Source organism: Triticum dicoccoides, chromosome 5B, assembly GCF_002162155.2.
Source record: "Triticum dicoccoides isolate Atlit2015 ecotype Zavitan chromosome 5B, WEW_v2.0, whole genome shotgun sequence".
Taxonomy (NCBI): Eukaryota; Viridiplantae; Streptophyta; class Magnoliopsida; order Poales; family Poaceae; genus Triticum; species Triticum dicoccoides.
In genome coordinates, this window is record NC_041389.1 from 179,255,630 (window position 1) to 179,275,095 (window position 19,466).

The following is a 19,466-nucleotide window of genomic DNA, read 5'->3' on the forward strand; positions in this document are numbered from 1 at the left end:
CGACCCCTCCTACTTGCCAGAGCAACCAGGCAAGGCCCCCCCTTGATCACCAGATATCGCCTATTCTCCTGTATACTGCCTGCATTAGAGTAGTGTAGCATGTTACTGCTTTCCGTTAATCCTATTCTGATGCATAGCCTGACATTGTTGCTACATCTGTTGATACCTTACCTGCAATCCTAGATACTTAGTATATGATGCTAGTTTATCATCTATGGCCCTACATTCTTGTCGGTCTGCCTTGCTATACTATCGGGCCGTGATCACTTGGGAGGTGATCATGGGTATATAGTATACATATATACATACTACAGATGGTGACTAAAGTCGGGTCCGCTCGAAGAGTACCCGCGAGTGATTCACGGATTGGGGGCTGAAAGGACCTTTGTCCCGACGACCCTCTGTGTGGATCTTTGTGGCGGAGAGACAGGGCAGGTTGAGACCACCTAGGCGAGAGGTGGGCCTGGCCCTGGTCGGCGTCCGCGGTTGCTCCATAATAACATTCTTAACGAGATCTTGGTATTTGATCTGAGTCTGGCCATTTGGTCTATACGCACTAACCAACTACGTGGGAAAGATATGGGCACTCGACGTCATGGTATCAGCCGAAGCCTTCTAGACGTCAGCGACTGAGCGCCGCGCGCCGGATTGGAACATAAGCCTGCTCTTGTATTAGGGGGCTAGTTCTGCTTTCGGCCGCCCACGCAACATGCAGGTGTGCAATGGGCGATGGGCCCAGACCCCTGCGCCATAGGAGTTAGACCGACGTGCTGACCTCTCTGTTAGGCCTAGGTGGGGCTGCGACGTGTTGATCTTCCGAGGCCGGGCATGACCCAGGAAAGTGTGTCCGGCCAAATGGGATCGAGCGTGTTGGGTTATGTGGTGCACCCCTGCAGGGAAGTTAATCTATTCGAATAGCCATGTCCCTCGGTAAAAGGACGACCCGGAGTTGTACCTTGACCTTATGACAACTAGAACTGGATACTTAATAAAACACACCCAGACAAGTTCCACAGACAACCCGGTGATCACTTTTCCACAAGGCGACGAGGGGAGGATCGCCGGGTAGGATTATGCTATGCGATGCTACTTGGAGGACTTCAATCTACTCTCTTCTACATGCTACGAGATGGAGGTGGCCAGAAGCATAATCTTCGACAGGATTAGCTATCCCCCTCTTATTCTAGCATTCTGCAGTTCAGTCCACTGATATGGCCCTTTACACATATACCCATGCATATGTAGTGTAGCTCCTTGCTTGCGAGTACTTTGGATGAGTACTCACGGTTGCTTTTTCCCCCTTTTCCCCCTTTCCCTTCTACCTGGTTGTCGCAACCAGATGCTGGAGCCCAGAAGCCAGACGCCACTATCGACGACGACTACTACACTGGAGGTGCCTACTACTACGTGCAGGCTGCTGACGACGACAGGAGTAGTTAGGAGGATCCCAGGCAGGAGGCATGCGCCTCTTTCGATCTGTATCCCAGTTTGTGCTAGCCATCTTATGGCAACTTGTTTAACTTATGTCTGTACTCAGATATTGTTGCTTCCGCTGACTCGTCTATGATCGAGCACTTGTATTCGAGCCCTCGAGGCCCCTGGCTTGTATTATGATGCTTGTATGACTTATTTATGTTTTAGAGTTGTGTTATGATATCTTCCCGTGAGTCCCTGATCTTGATCGTACACGTTTGCGTGCATGATTAGTGTACGATTGAATCGGGGGCGTCACATAGTAGGTTCCCACTCATCATAGAGTTTTCTAGGGATAGAAACTTTCAACTCAAGTTTTTCTTCATAAGATTGCATCAAAGCATCAACAATGTGTTCTGTAAAGGCTTTATTTTGACTATAAGCATGAGGAGAATCTAGCACAGATTGCAACAAGGAAATACAACCAATCAAAGAGCAATTTTCATAATTAAATTCCTTGAGATCCAATATAGTGGGTTTAGCAACATCTTGGTTTTTATTTATTTCAATCCCACTTTCATCAATTTCATCATCAAGATCTAGAAACTCCGAATTCCTAGAACGCCTACTAGGTAAAGGAAGATCATATTCAGATTCATCAAGATTCATATTGCAAAACAAAGATTTAATATGGGATACATCAATAACTTTTAGATCTTCATCTTGGTTTTCATAGGAATTGGAAGAACACGCTTTAGTAAAGGCATCTTTGGAAGCACGCATCCTAGCGGTTCTTTCCTTGCACTCATCAATGGAAATTCTCATGGCTTTGAGAGACTCATTGATATTATGCTTAGGAGGAATAGATCTAAGCTTTAAAGAATCAATTTCAAGAGAAATTCTATCAACGTTCCTAGCCAAATCATCAACTTTAAGCAATTTCTCTTCAAGCAAAGCATTAAAATTCTTTTGTGAATTCATAAACTCTTTAACACTACTCTAAAATTCAGAGGGCATCTTATTAAAATTTCCATAAGAGTTGCTGTAGGAATTTCCATAATTATTAGAAGGATTACTAGGATAAGGCCTAGGATTAAAATTCCCTCCATAAGCGTTGGTTCGAAAACTATTCCTACCAAAAAAAATCACATCCATAGATTCATATTATTCTCAAGCAAAGTAGATAAAGGCATATCATTGGGATCAAGAGGAGTGTTTTTAGGAGCAAACATCTTCATAAGTTCATCCATCTTTTCACTCAAAACATTAATTTCTTCTATAGCATGCACTTTTTTACTAGAAGATCTTTCGGTGTGCCATTGAGAATAATTAGCCATAATATTATCAAGCAATTTGGTAGCATCTCCTAACGTAATTTCCATAAAAGTGCCTCCCGTGGCCGAATCTAAAAGATTTCTTGAAGCAAAATTCAATCCGGCATAAAATTTTTGTATGATCATCCATAAATTCAAACCATGAGTAGGGCAATTGCGAAGCGTTAATTTCATTCTTTCCCAAGATTGGGCAACATGCTCATGATCAAGTTGTTTAAAATTCATAATATCGTTCCTAAGAGTGATGATCTTAGTGGGAGGAAAATACTTAGAGATAAAAGCATCTTTGCACTTGTTCCAAGAATCAATACTATTTTTAGGCAAAGATGAAAACCAAACTTTAGCACGATCTCTAAGTGAAAACGGAAATAACTTCAATTTGAAAATATTGTTATCCATATCTTTCTTCTTTTGCATATCACACAAATCAACAAAATTGTTTAGATGAGTAGCGGCATTTTCACTAGGAAGGCCGACGAATTGATCTTTCATAACAAGATTCAGCAAAGCGGTATTGATTTCACAAGACTCATCATTATTAAGAGGAGCAATCGGAGTACTAAGGAAATCATTATTATTGGTATTCGAGAAATCACACAATTTGGTATTATCTTGCGCCATGACAACAAGTAATCCAACACACGAGCAAACAGAAAGGCAACGAGAAAAGGCAAACGGGAAAGAGAGGAGGAGATTGGGAAAGAGAGGGCAAATAAAACAGCAAGGGTGAAGTGGGGGAGAGGAAAACGAGAGGCAAATGGCAAATAATGTAATGTGAGAGATAGGGATTGCGATGGGTACTTGGTATGGTTGACTTGCTTGCGTGAGCCTCCCCGGCAACGGCGCAAGAAATTCTTCTTGCTACCTCTTGAGCACTGCATTGGATTTACCCGAAGAGGAGAGGATGATGCAGCAAAGTAGCGTAAGTATTTCCCTCAATTTTTGAGAACCAAGGTATCAATCCAGTAGGAGACCATGCACAAGTCCCTCGTACCTACCTACACAAAACGATAGCAACTCGCAACCAACGCGATTAGGGGTTGTCAATCCCTTCACGGTCACTTACGATAGTGAGATCTGATAGAGATGATAAATAATATTTTTGGTATTTTTGATAGATAGATGCAAAGTAAAAAGTAAAAGGCAAAGTAAAACAAAGCAAGTAAATAAAGTGATAGAGATTGATATGATGAGAATAGACCCGGGGGCCATAGGTTTCACTAGTGGCTTCTCTCAAGAACATATATATTCTATGGTGGGTGAACAAATTACTGTTGAGCAATTGACAGAATTGAGCATAGTTATGAGTATATCTAGGCAATGATCATGTATATAGGCATCACGTCCAAAACAAGTAGATCGAAACGATTCTGCATCTACTACTATTACCCCACTCATCGACCGCTATCCAGCATGCATCTAAAGTATTAAGTTAAAAATAGAGTAACGCTTTAAGCAAGATGACATGATGTAGAGGGATAAATTCATGCAATATGATAAAAAACCCATCTTGTTATCCTCGATGGCAACAATACAATACGTGCCTTGCAACTCTTTCTGTCACTGAGTAAGGACACCGCAAGATTGAACCCAAAGCTAAGCACTTCTCCCATTGCAAGAACTACCAATCTAGTTGGCCAAACCAAAAAGGATAATTCGAAGAGACTTGCAAAGATAACTCAATCATACATAAAAGAATTCAGAGAAGAATCAAATATTTTCCATAGATAATACTGGATCATAAACCCACAATTCATCGGCCTCAACAAACACACCGCAAAAAGAAGATTACATCGACTAGATCTCCAGGAGAGAGGGGGAGAACGTTGTATTGAGATCTAAAAAGAGAGAAGAAGCCATCTAGCTACTAGCTATGGACCCGAAGGTCTGAAGTAAACTACTCACACTTCATCGGAGGGGCTATGGTGATGATGTAGAAGCCCTCCATGGTGGATGCCCCCTCCGGCGGAGCTCCGGAACAGGCCCCAAGATGGGATCTCGTGGATACAGAAGGTTGCGGCAGTGGAATTAGGTTTTTGCCTCCTGTTCTGATCGTACGGGGATACGTAGGTATATATAGGAGGAAGGAGTACGCCGGTGGAGCGTCAGGGGGCCCATGAGGTAGGGGGGCGCGCCCATGGGGGAGGGGCGCCCTCCACCCTCGTGACCACCTCTGGCACTGCTTGGAGTAGGGTCCAAGTCTCCTAGATCACGTTCGGTTGGAAAATCACGTTCCCGAAGGTTTCATTCCGTTTGGACTCCGTTTGATATTCCGTTTCTTCGGAACATTGAAATAGGCAAAAAACAGCAATTCTGGGCTGGGCCTCCGGTTAATAGGTTAGTCCCAAAAATAATATAAAAGTGGAAAATAAAGCCCAATATAGTCCAGGACAGTAGATAAAGTAGCATGGAGCAATCAAAAATTATAGATACGTTGGAGACGTATCACAGTAGAACATCAAGATCGTCACCATGCCATCGTGCTAACGGAACTTTCCCTCGACACTCAGCTGGACCGGAGTTCGAGGGACATCATCGAGCTGAACGTGTGCTAGAACTCGGAGGTGCCGTAGTTTCGGTGCTTGATCGATCGGGCCATGAAGACATATGACTACATCAACCGCGTTGTTCTAACGCTTCCACTTTCATTCTATGAGGGTACGTGGACGACACTCTCCCTTCTCGTTTCTATGCATCACCATGATCTTGTGTGTGCGTAGGAATTTTTTTGAAATTACTACGTTCCCCAACAGTGGCATCCGAGCCAGGTTTTATGTGTAGATGTTATATGCACGAGTAGAACACAAGTGAGTTGTGGGCGATACAAGTCATATTGCTTACCAGCATGTCATACTTTGGTTCGGCGGTATTGTTGGATGAAGCGGCCCGACCGATATTACGTGTACGCTTATGCGAGACTGGTTCTACCGACGTGCTTTGCACACAGGTGGCTGGTGGGTGTCAGTTTCTCCAACTTTAGTTGAACCGAGTGTGGCTACACCCGGTCCTTGCGAAGGTTAAAACAACACTAACTTGACGAACTATCATTGTGGTTTTGATGCGTAGGTAAGAACGGTTCTTGCTCAACCCGTAACAGCCACGTAAAATTTGCAACAACAAAGTAGAGGACGTCTAACTTGTTTTTGCAGGGCATGTTGTGATGTGATATGGTCAAGACGTGATGCTATATTTTATTGTATGAGATGATCATGTTTTGTAACCGAGTTATCGGCAACTGGCAGGAGCCATATGGTTGTCGCTTTATTGTATGAAATGCAAGCGCCCTGTAATTGCTTTACTTTATCACTAAGCGGTAGCGATAGTCATAGAAGCAGTAGATGGCGAAACGACAACGATGCTACGATGGAGATCAAGGTGTCGCGCCGGTGACGATGGTGATCACGACGGTGCTTCGGAGATGGAGATCACAAGCACAAGATGATGATGGCCATATCATATCACTTATATTGATTGCATGTGATGTTTATCCTTTATGCATCTTATTTTGCTTTGATTGACGGTAGCATTATAAGATGATCTCTCACTAATTATCAAGAAGTGTTCTCCCTGAGTATGCACCATTGCGAAAGTTCTTCGTGCTGAGACACCACGTGATGATCGGGTGTGATAGGCTCTACGTTCAAATACAACGGGTGCAAAACAGTTGCACTCGCGAAATACTCAGGTTGAACTTGACGAGCCTAGCATACACAAATATGACCTCAGAACACGGAGACCTAAAGGTCGAACGTGAATCACATAGTAGATATGATCAACATAGTGATGTTCACCATTGAAAACTACTCCATCTCACGTGATGATCGGACATGGTTTGGTTGATTTGGATCACGTGATCACTTAGATGACTAGAGGGATGTCTATCTAAGTGGGAGTTCTTTAGTAATATGATTAATTGAACTTAAATTTATCATGAACGTAGTACCTGATAGTATTTTGCTTGTCTATGTTTGTTGTAGATAGACGGCTCGTGCTGTTGTTCCGTTGAATTTTAACGCGTTCCTTGAGAAAGCTAAGTTGAAAGATGATGGTAGCAAATACACGGACTGGGTCCGTAACTTGAGGATTATCCTCATTGCTGCACAGATGAATTACGTCCTGGAAGCACCACTGGGTGCCAGGCCTGCTGCAGATGCAACTGACGATGTTAAGAATGTCTGGCAGAGCAAAGCTGATAACTACTCGATAGTTCAGTGTGCCATGCTTTACGGCTTAGAACCGGGACTTCAACGACGTTTTGAACGTCATGGAGCATATGTGATGTTCCAGGAGTTGAAGTTAATATTTGAAGCAAATTCCCGGATTAAGAGATATGAAGTCTCCAATAAGTTCTATAGCTGCAATATGGAAGAGAATAGTTCTGTCAGTGAACATATCCTCAAAATGTCCGGGTATAATAATCACTTGGTTCAACTGGGAGTTAATCTTCCTGATGATAGTGTCATTGACAGATTTCTTCAATCACTGCCACCAAGCTATATGAGCTTCGTGTTGAACTATAACATGCAAGGGATGGACAAGACTATTCCCGAGCTCTTCGCAATGCTAAAGGCTGTGGAGGTAGAAATCAAGAAGGAGCATCAAGTGTTGATGGTCAATAAGACCACCAGTTTCAAGAAAAAAGGTAAAGGGAAGAAGAAGGGGAGCTTCAAGAAGAACAACAAACAAGTTGTTGCTCAAGAGAAGAAACCCAAATCTTGACCTAAGCGTGAGACTGAGTGCTTCTACTGCAAACAGACTAGTCACTAGAAGTGGAACTGCCCAAGTATTTGGCGGATAAGAAGGATGGAAGGTGAACAAAGGTATATGTGATATACATGTTATTGATGTGTACCTTACTAATGCTCGTAGTAGCACCTGGGTATTTGATACTGGTTCTGTTGCTAATATTTGCAACTCGAAACAGGGACTACAGATTAAGCGAAGATTGGCTAAGGACAAGGTGACGATGCGCGTGGGAAATGGTTCCAAAGTCGATGTGATGGCGGTCGGCACGCTACCTCTACATCTGTGTTCGGGATTAGTTTTAGACCTGAATAATTGTTATTTGGTGCCAGCGTTAAGCATGAACATTATATCTAGATCTTGTTTGATGCGAGACGGTTATTCATTTAAATCAGAGAATAATGGTTGTTCTATTTATATGAGTAATATCTTTTATGGTCATGCACCCTTAAAGAGTGGTCTATTTTTATTAAATCTCGATAGTAGTGATACACATATTCATAATGTTGAAGCCGAAAGATGCAGAGTTGATAATGATAGTGCAACTTATTTGTGGCACTGCCGTTTGGGTCATATTGGTGTAAAGCGCATGAAGAAACTCCACACTGATGGACTTCTTGAATCAATTGATTATGAATCACTTGGTACTTGCGAACCGTGCCTTATGGGCAAGATGACTAAAATGCCGTTCTCCGGAACTATGGAGCGAGCAACTGATTTATTGGAAATCATACATACTGATGTGTGTGGTCCAATGAATATTGAGGCTCACGGCGGGTATCGTTATTTTCTCACATTCACAGATGATTTGAGCAGATATGGGTATATCTACTTCATGAAACACAAGTCTGAAACATTTGAAAAGTTCAAAGAATTTCAGAGTGAAGTGGAAAATCATCATAACAAGAAATAAAGTTTCTACGATCTGATCGTGGAGGAGAATATTTGAGTTACGAGTTTGTTTTACATTTGAAACAATGCGGAATAGTTTCGCAACTCACACCACCCAGAACACCACAACGAAATGGTGTGTCCGAACGTCGTAATCGTACTTTACTAGATATGGTGCGATCAATGATGTCTCTTACTGATTTACCGCTATCGTTTTGGGGTTATGCTTTAGAGATGGCCGCATTCACGTTAAATAGGGCACCATCAAAATCCGTTGAGACGACGCCTTATGAACTGTGGTTTGGCAAGAAACCAAAGTTGTCGTTTCTTAAAGTTTGGGGCTGCGATGCTTATGTGAAGAAATTTCAACCAGATAAGCTCGAACCCAAATCGGAGAAATGTGTCTTCATAGGATACCCAAAAGAGACTATTGGGTACACCTTCTATCACAAATCTGAAGGCAAGACTTTTGTTGCTAAATTCGGATCCTTTCTAGAAAAGGAGTTTCTCTCGAAAGAAGTGAGTGGGAGGAAAGTAGAACTTGATGAGGTAACTGTACCTGCTCCCTTATTGAAAAGTAGTTCATCACAGAAATCGGTTCCTGTGACAACTACACCAATCAGTGAGGAAGCTAATGATATTGATCATGAAACTTCAGATCAAGTTACTACAGAACCTCGTAGGTCATCCAAAGTAAGATCCGCTCCAGAGTGGTACGGTAATCCTATTCTGGAAGTCATGTTACTTGACCCTGGCGAACCTACGAACTATGAGGAAGCGATGATGAGCCCAGATTCCGCAAAATGGCTTGAGGCCATGAAATCTGAGATGGGATCCATGTATGAGAACAAAGTATGGACTTTGGTTGACTTGCCCGATGATCGGCAAGCCATCGAGAATAAATGGATCTTCAAGAAGAAGACTGACGCTGATGGTAATGTAACTGTCTACAAAGCTCGACTTGTTGCGAAAGGTTTTCGACAAGTTCAAGGGGTTGACTACGAGGAGACTTTCTCACCCGTAGCGATGCTTAAGTCTGTTTGAATCATGTTAGCAATTGCCGCATTTTATGATTATGAAATATGGCAAATGGATGTCAAAACTGCATTCCTGAATGGATTTCTGGAAGAAGAGTTGTATATGATGCAACTAAAAGGTTTTGTCGATCCAAAAGGTGCTAACAAAGTGTGCAAGCTCCAGCGATCCATTTATGGACTGGTGCAAGCCTCTCGGAGTTGGAATAAATGCTTTGATAGTGTGATCAAAGCATATGGTTTTATACAGACTTTTGGAGAAGCCTGTATTTACAAGAAAGTGAGTGGGAGCACTGTAGCATTTATGATATTATATGTAGACGACATATTGTTAATTGGAAATGATATAGAATTTCTGGATAGCATAAAGGGATACTTGAATAAAAGTTTTTCGATGAAAGATCTCGATGAAGCTGCTTACATATTGGGCATCAAGATCTATAGAGATAGATCAAGACGCTTAATTGGACTTTCACAAAGCACATACCTTGATAAAGTTTTGAAAAGGTTCAAAATGGATCAGGCAAAGAAAGGGTTCTTGCCTGTATTACAAGATGTGAAGTTGAGTCAGACTCAATGCCTGACCACAGCAGAAGATAGAGAGAAAATGAAAGATGTTCCCTATGCTTCAGCCATAGGCTCTATCATGTATGCAATGCTGTGTACCAGACCTGATGTATGCTTAGCAATAAGTTTAGCAGGGAGGTACCAAAGTAATCCAGGAGTGGATCACTCGACAGCGGTCAAGAACACCCTGAAATACCTGAAAAGGACTAAGGATATGTTTCTCATTTATGGAGGTGACAAAGAGCTGGTCGTAAATGGTTACGTCGATGCAAGCTTTGACACTGATCCGGACGATTCTAAATCGCAAACCGGATACGTGTTTATATTAAATGGTGGAGCTGTCAGTTGGTGCAGTTCTAAACAAGGCGTCATGGCGGGATCTACACGCGAAGCGGAGTACATAGCTGCTTCGGAAGCAGCAAATGAAGGAGTCTGTATGAAGGAGTTCATTTCCGATCTAGGTGTCATACCTAGTGCATCGGGACCAATGAAGATCTTCTGTGACAATACTGGTGCAATTGCCTTGGCAAAGGAATCCGGATTTCACAAGAGGACCAAGCACATCAAGAGACGCTTCAATTCCATCCGGGACCAAGTCCAGGTGGGAGACATAGAGATTTGCAAGATACATACGAATCTGAATGTTGCAGACCCGTTGACTAAGCCTCTTCCACGAGCAAAACATGATCAACACCAAGGCTCTATGGGTGTTAGAATCATTACTGCGTAATCTAGATTATTGACTCTAGTGCAAGTGGGAGACTGAAGGAAATATGCCCTAGAGGCAATAATAAAGTTATTATTTATTTCCTTATATCATGATAAATGTTTATTATTCATGCTAGAATTGTATTAACTGGAAACATAATACATGTGTGAATACATAGACAAACTTAATGTCACTAGTATGCCTCTACTTTACTAGCTCATTAACCAAAGATGGTTATGTTTCCTAACCATAGACATGAGTTGTCATTTGATTAAAGGAATCACATCATTAGTAGAATGATGTGATTGACATGACCCATTCCGTTAGCTTAGCACTTGATCGTTTAGTATGTTGCTATTGCTTTCTTCATGACTTATACATGTTCCTACAACTATGAGATTATGCAACTCCCGTTTACCGGAGGAACACTTTGTGTGCTACCAAACGTCACAACGTAACTGGGTGATTATAAAGGAGCTCTACAGGTGTCTCCAAAGGTACATGTTGAGTTGGCGTATTTCGAGATTAGGTTTTGTCACTCCTATTGTCGGAGAGGTATCTCTGGGCCCTCTCGGTAATGCACATCACTATAAGCCTTGCAAGCAATGTAACTAATGAGTTAGTTACGAAATGATGCATTACATAATGAGTAAAGAGACTTGCCGGTAACGAGATTGAACTAGGTACTGAGATACTGACGATCGAAGCTCGGGCAAGTAACATACCAATGACAAAGGGAACAACGTATGTTGTTATGCAGTTTGACTGATAAAGATCTTCATAGAATATGTAGGAGCCAACCGGAAACGTGTCTCGGTCATGTCTACATAGTTCTCGAACCCGTAGGGTCCGCACACTTAAGGTTTCGATGTCAGTTATATTATGAGTTTATGAGTTTTGATGTACCGAAGGTTGTTCGGAGTCCCGGATGTGATTACGGACATGAGGAGGAGTCTCAAAATGGTCGATACATGAAGATTGATATATTGGAAGCCTATATTTGGATATCGGAAGTGTTCCGGGTGAAATCGGGATTTTACCGGAGTACCGGGAGGTTACCGGAACCCCCCCGGGGGCTTAATGGGCCATAGTGGGCCTTAGTGGAGAAGAGGAGAGGAGGCCAGGGCAGGGCCACGCACCCCTCCCCCCTAGTACGAATAGGACAAGGAGAGGGGGGCGGCGCCCCCCTTTCCTTCCTCTCTCCCCCTCATCTTTCCCCCCTTCTCCAAGTCCAACAAGGAAGGAGGGAGTCCTACTCCTGGTGGGAGTAGGACTCCCCTTGGCGCGCCTCCTCCCAGGCCGGCTGCCCCCTCCCCCCTTTCTCCTTTATATACGGGGGCAGGGGGCACCTCTAGACAACAATTGATCTCTTGATCTCTTAGCCATGTGCGGTGCCCCCCTCCACCATAGTCCTCCTCGATAATATTGTAGCGATGCTTAGGCGAAGCCTTACGCCGGTAGAACATCAAGATCGTCACCACACCGTCGTGCTGAGGAAACTCTCCCTCGACACTCGGCTGGATCGGAGTTCGAGGGACGTCATCGAGCTGAACATGTGCTAGAACTTGGAGGTGCCATAGTTTCGGTGCTTGATCGGCCAGGCCGTGAAGATGTACGACTACATCAACCGCGTTGTTCTAACGCTTCCGCTTTCGGTCTATGAGGGTACGTGGATGACACTCTCCCCTCTTGTTGCTATGCATCACCATGATCTTGTGTGTGCGTAGGATTTTTTTTGAAATTACTACGTCCCCCAACAAAAAGTTGTGTGACAAATTTGTTGCATGAGGTGCTCTTTTGAGTGTCTTCCTTATGAGTGGCAGTCGGGGACGAGCGATGGTCTTTTCCTACCAATCTATCCCTCTAGGGGCATGCGTAGTAGTACTTTGCTTCTAGGGCTAAGTAGACTTTTGCAATAAGTATATGAGTTCTTTATGACTAATGTGAGTCCATGGATATACGCACACTCACCCTTCCACTTTGCTAGCCTCTATTATGCCGCGCAACTTTCGCCGGTATCATGAACCCATTATTTACCTTCCTCAAAACAGCCACCATACCTACCTATTATGGCATTTCCATAGCCATTCCGAGATATATTGCCATGCAACCTTCCACCGTTCCGTTATTATGACACGCTCCATCATTGTCATATTGCTCTTTGCATGATCATTGAGGGAGTCCTAGACTAGGGGGTGTCCGGATAGCCGAACTGTCATCATTGGCCGGACTCCAAGACTATGAAGATACAAGATTGAAGATTTCGTCCTGTGTCCGGATGGGACTTTCCTTGGCGTGGAAGGCAAGCTTGGCAATACGGATATGTAGATCTCCTACCCTTGTAACCGACTCTGTGTAACCCTAGCCCTCTCCGGTGTCTATATAAACCGGAGGGTTTTAGTCCGTGGGACGAACAACAATCATACCATAGGCTAGCTTCTAGGGTTTAGCCTCCTTGATCTCATGGTAGATCTACTCTTGTACTACCCATATCATCAATATTAATCAAGCAGGAGTAGGGTTTTACCTCCATCGAGAGGGCCCGAACCTGGGTAAAAACATCGTGTCCCCTGTCTCCTGTTACCATCCACCTAGACGCACAGTTCGGGACCCCCTACCCGAGATCCGCCGGTTTTGACACCGACATTGGTGCTTTCATTGAGAGTTCCTCTGTGTCGTTGCTCATAGGCCCGATGGCTCCTTCAATCATCAACAACGACACAGTCCAGGGTGAGACTTTTCTCCCGGGACAGATCTTCGTATTCGGCGGCTTTGCACTGCGGGCCAATTCGCTTGGCCATCTGGAGCAGATCGAAAGCTACGCCCCTTGCCATCAGGTCAGATTTGGAAGTTTGAATTATACGGCCAACATCCGCGAAGACTTGATCCTCGACGGATTCGAGCCACAGCCTAGCGCGCCGCACTGTCATGATGGGCATGATTTAGCTCTGCTGCCGGACAGTGCCCTGGAGGCCGCACAAGAGTCCGCTCTGACCCTTAACTCGGAGCTGACTGCGCTGATCGAGGATGGGTGGCTAGACACCGCCTCGGGGGCTGCTACCTCTACGGCGATGGAGCCGAATACCGACCCTATCCCTTGCGAAGCTCGTGACTCCGAGGTGCCGGACTCCTCGCCGGACTCTGAACCTCCCCCGCCCCTACCAACAGAATCCGATTGGGCGCCGATCATGGAGTTCACCACTGCAGACATCTTTCAGCACTCGCCTTTTGGCGACATCCTGAATTTGCTAAAGTATCTCTCTTTATCAGGAGAGCCCTGGCCGGATCACGGCCAGGACAGTTGGGATGCGGACGACGAAGAAATTCAAAGCCCACCCACCACCCACTTTGTAGCCACTGTCGACAACCTAACCGACATGCTAGACTTCGACTCCGAAGACATCGACGGTATGGACGACGATGCCGGAGACGACCAAGAACCAGCACCCACAGGGCACTGGAAAGCCACCTCAACTCATGATGTATATATGGTGGATACACCAAAAGGAAGCGATAACGAGGAACAACGGGATGCTGCGAAGGATAATTCCCCCGAAAAACAGCCGAGACGGCGCCGCAAGCGCCGCCCAAAGTCCCGCCTCGACAACGGCAGCACCCATACAGACCCAACCATAGAGCAGGGGGAACCATTGGACGACGAACATGCCACCAAGCAACCATCCGAACAGGATGAATTGGATAAACAACCCATCCCCAGCAAAAACAACAGTCCGGATGATCTCATGCTGGACACATCATTGGAGTAGAAGAACCTTCACAAAAGGCTCGTCACCACTGCACGAAGTCTGAAGAAGCAGAAGCGGAAGCTCAAAACAGCGGAAGATGTACTCAGAATGAAATGGAGCAAAGTACTCAAGACCGCAGACAAATACGGCGATAGCCGCCAAGCAAAGAGCTACCCGAAGCGCAAACTATTGCCCGAATTTGACGAGGAGGCCGTAGAGCCCCCACAATCAAAAAACAAAGAGGCCGCCCGGTCGGATAGACGACCACATGACAAACAAAGAGCGGCAAGCGGCGCTGCACACATACCGGAACGCGATCCGCATAAGGATCCTCGCAAAAAGGATGGCCCGGTCAGGTCCATCTATGGGCCAAGAAAGAAAGCTCCAGAAAGCAACACAACACGTCGAATATTCGAAAATCACGATACACCCAAATACAGGGGTGCCGCACACCCCCATATGTTTCACCGATGAGGTACTGGATCATGAATTTCCAGTGGGATTCAAGCCCGTAAACATAGAGGCATACGGCGGAACAACAGACCCCGGAGTCTGGATTGAGGATTACATCCTACACATACATATGGCTAGAGGAGATGACCTCCATGCCATAAAATACTTACCCCTCAAGCTTAAAGGGCCAGCCCGACATTGGCTCAAAAGCCTCCCAGAAAATACCATTGGAAGTTGGGAAGAGCTCGAGGATGCGTTTCGGGCAAATTTTCAGGGGACTTATGTCCGCCCTCCGGATGCAGACGATTTAAGTCACATAACTCAACAACCCGGAGAGTCAGCCCGCAAATTCTAGAATAGGTTCCTCACCAAAAAGAACCAAATAGTCGACTGTCCGGACGCCGAAGCCTTAGCAGCCTTCAAACATAACATCCGAGACGAATGGTTCGCCAGACACCTCGGCCAGGAAAAGCCAAGGACAATGGCCGCACTAACAAGCCTCATGACTCGCTTTTGCGCGGGAGAAGATAGCTAGCTGGCAAGATGCAGCACCAGCGAGTCGAGTACATCCGAGGTCAGGGATGGAAATGGGAAACCACGACGCAGAAAAGACCAGCGCCGGACTAAGGAAAATGGCCCAAAGAGCACGGCAGTCAACGCGGGTTCAAAAGCTCTAGGCAGAACAACAAAACACTGCCTCTCAAGGACAACAGCGACGAGCTATCCAACCTAAACAAAATCTTGGATAGGATATGTCAAATCCACAGTACCCCCGGGAAGCCTGCAAACCATACCCACAGAGATTGTTGGGTCTTCAAGCAGTCCGGCCGACTTAACACCGAACACAAGGGGCTCGACACACCAAGTGAGGACGATGACGAACCCCACAAGTAGAGCGCCGGAAAACAAAAGAATTTCCCACAAGAGGTCAAAACAGTGAATTCACTTCAAGTGATAACAAGGAAAAATAGAGCGGCGCACACTAAAGTACGCGCCGCACGGTCCACCCCAGCGGAGTCCCGAAACTGGATGTCAAAACCAATAACTTTCGACCATCAGGATTATTCCGGAAGTATCCAAAAAACATGATGGACTGCTTTGATATTGGATCCTATAATCGATGGACTACAATTTACACAAGTCCTAATGGACGGCGGCAGTGATCTAAACCTGCTATACCAGGACACAATCCGCAGAATGGGGATAGACCCAACCAAAATTCGCCATAGCAACACTTCCTTTAAAGGAGTGACGCCAGGCCCATATGCCAATTGTACGGGCTCTCTACTACTAGAAGTTGTGTTCGGTTCACCCGACAACTTCCGTCGCGAAAAGTTAATCTTCCATATTGCCCCATTTAAAAGTAGCCATCAAGCACTATTGGGACGCGAAGCTTTCGCCCGCTTTAACGCAATACCGCATTACGCGTCTCTAACACTTAAAATGCCCGGTCCACGCGGCATCATCTCATTAAAGGGTAACTTCGAGTGTTCCTCGACCGTGGAAGAACGTGAGACTGCCTTGACAGCCACACACTAATCCGGCTTTGCTGATCAAAGCCCCTAAAACAGGTCATTCAGACCCCAGACACGGTTAGGCGAGTCCGGTATAAATAAACAAGGGGCTTACTAGCCGCGTACCCCTTTACAAGGGGCTGCACGCATTTACAATGAGAGCCAATAAAGCTCAATTTTATTCATTTTTTGAATCATACTCTGTTTATTTTAAATACATTTTTCGCACGATCCTTTTTTCAAACTAAGTTCTTCTCTTTTACAGATGAACAACATGCTACACCCATCCAGGATATGGCACAACGGAGACACAGGCGCAGACATGCAGTAGGGACCCGTCGCAAGGATTCTTTTCAGATTAAGACCCTGCGTAAACCTTTTTTACTGTCTCTTGTTGATACACATCCCCCGGTTTTTTACCATAACCAAGGAGGAGGCTGGCGTTTTGGCATCGGCCGCATCAGAAGTTTTTGCGCGTACCTAGACACTAGGGGCTTAGGGCATCGTTTTGCCTGTTTTCATAAAGACCGAATACCTTAGGGAGTGTTCGGCGTCTCGAGTTAGGCCTTATATGCATTAGCTCTGAATCATGTCTTTGGTCAAATGTTGGGTTTGCCCGGCTCCTGCGTTTTGCTGCCTTACGTTCCGTTCTATCGGCTAATGCGGCACCAGGAGAACTACTGCGATTGTGCCCCGGTTCGGCCTGGTGAGCACCTCAGTAGAGAAAGCCGAAAACTGACTGTCATGATATAGCGAGAGACTGGTCAACCACTCGATCGACCACCGGAATGTTTAGAATTCCTCTACTTTGACGAAGGACCGTTTCCCGATCAGGCACATACGCGCCCCGAATTCGGGGAGCGCGGTGCCCCTAGGGGCTATATAGTAGCCCCACCATCGAACTCCTATGGCTAAGTGGAAGTGATAAAGCATTATAGTCCGGTTGCCTAGTTTGCTATGCTATCACCTCCTTCACAGGACCAAGACGTTGGATTAAGTGTGAAAATGCGCTTTTTTGCAAACACCCCCGCACTATGTGCGTGGGGGCTGAAGCCGAAGACTGCCATCTTTCAGGTTATATACACATATACATTAACGGCCGCACATGAGGTATTTCAATACTTGAAAGCACAAGTATAAAAAGCCATTATATTATATATTTGAAACATGGTTTCACAAATCATACATGTCATTTGAACATAACGTTTTTCGAGCACTGCGACTCTATTAAACGAGCGCCCTGCAGGACTTCCTCAAAATAGTGCTCGGCTGGTAATCGACTTCTGTCCGAATCCCGGGATGCAACGTCGGTGGCCTCCATCTCTGCCCAGTATGTTTTGACACGGGCGAGAGCCACCCGTGCACCCTCTATGCATGCCGACCGCTCCATCGCCTTGATATGCGGCACCGCATCAAGGAACTGTTGCACCAAGCCAAAATAACTCTTCGGCTCGGGCCTTTTCGGCCACAGATGAGCCATAACATCCTTCATGGCAAGTCCGGACAACCTATTCAGCTCAGCCCACTAAGCCAACCGATCGGTTAATGGAAGTGGACGCTCCGGACTATGGAATTGAGACCAAAAAAGCTCTTCCATTCCGTGATCCTTTTGGCCTCGGAAGTGTGCGACTGCGTCCGCCGCACTCGCCGCCAAATTCAGATAAGCATCCTCCGCACCCCACAACTGGCCCAACTGAGCATACTTCGGATCCGTGAACTTCCTACGCAGCAGAAAGGGCTTTCCAGCCGTAATATCCCCGACCTGACGTAGCTCTTCCTTTATAGCTCTCATCGCGGAGCGGGCATCCTTGGCTTCGGCGGTGGCCTTCTTCAGGTCCCCTCACTCCGCTCGGCGTTGTCCTTCAAGAAACTCATAGCGGTCGGTAGCATCCTTCAGCTTCACGTCCATTTCCTCCCTGCTTCTACAGTGAGCAGCCTGTTCGGCTTTTAGCTCTTCGGCCGCCTTCAAGGCTGCCACATCACTTTTTCTGGCTTGCTCCTTGGCTCGGGCAAGCTCCGCCCGAAGGTCCTCCATAGCAGCGGTGCCATCTGCATTAAGCATACATGTTGTAAGGCACGGGCGTCAAGCTCCCTTACAAGGCGTCCGCGGAGAAGCCACATACCTTGTGACTCGTTAAGTCGTTTATTGACCAGCGTGATGTCCGCATCCGCAACGTCAAGTTGCCGCTTCAGTTCGGCAACTCTATCAGTCCGGCTGGCCACCGAACATTCCGCCACTTGAATAGGAGGGGAGACATCTTATAACTGAGATCATGATCCTCGGCACGCTGTCACTTTTGACAACGTACCGAGGCTCAGGGGCTACTATCTATATAGGGCGCACTTTATGTGCAAAACTGTCCAAAGGTGCATCATTTTTACGTACCTCAAACCCCGTCAGTAAACTTCTGACGGCCTCATGCAACCCGCTCTCAGCGGATGAAATCCTTTCAATCACCGTACTCATCAACGTACGGTGATCTTCTGAGATAGATGCCCGCCCGAGCAGATCCTTCAGCTCCTCCGGCCGTACACCAGTTGGTGCCAAACTCTCCGGCCCCGCCGGACTCGGGGAGACCCTCCGCAACGACACTTCAGGGTCGTCCGCCCCGCCTGATGGTGCGATAGATGGAGGCATTTCGCTCTCCATCATCTCCGGACGAAGATCCCCTAAAGATGAGCTCTACTGAGAAGGGCTGAGATCCAAACTTAAAGGTAAAAACTTCGGTTATCCTCAGAAATAAAAATAGGGATGTCCCTTATTATAAAACTCCCCTTTCTACTTATGGCTCGCTGGAGGGCTGATTCCCTTGGGGAAATAGTGCGGCCGGGGTTTCTCCGGGCTCAGGGCCCTCTGCTGAAGACTTCTTCCCCCTCTTTGAGGCCTTGGCCTCCGGATCTTCAGAAGCGGTCCTCTTCTCCCCCTGGAGGGAGGGATTCTCGATCCCCCCTTTCTTAAGAGTCTCCTTAGCGGAGGCGGTGGTTTCTCTGTTTTCCCCTTCGCCCTCCTCTGAAAGCGCAGCCTCCAGCATCTTGATTAACACAGGATCCGGCATGGTCTC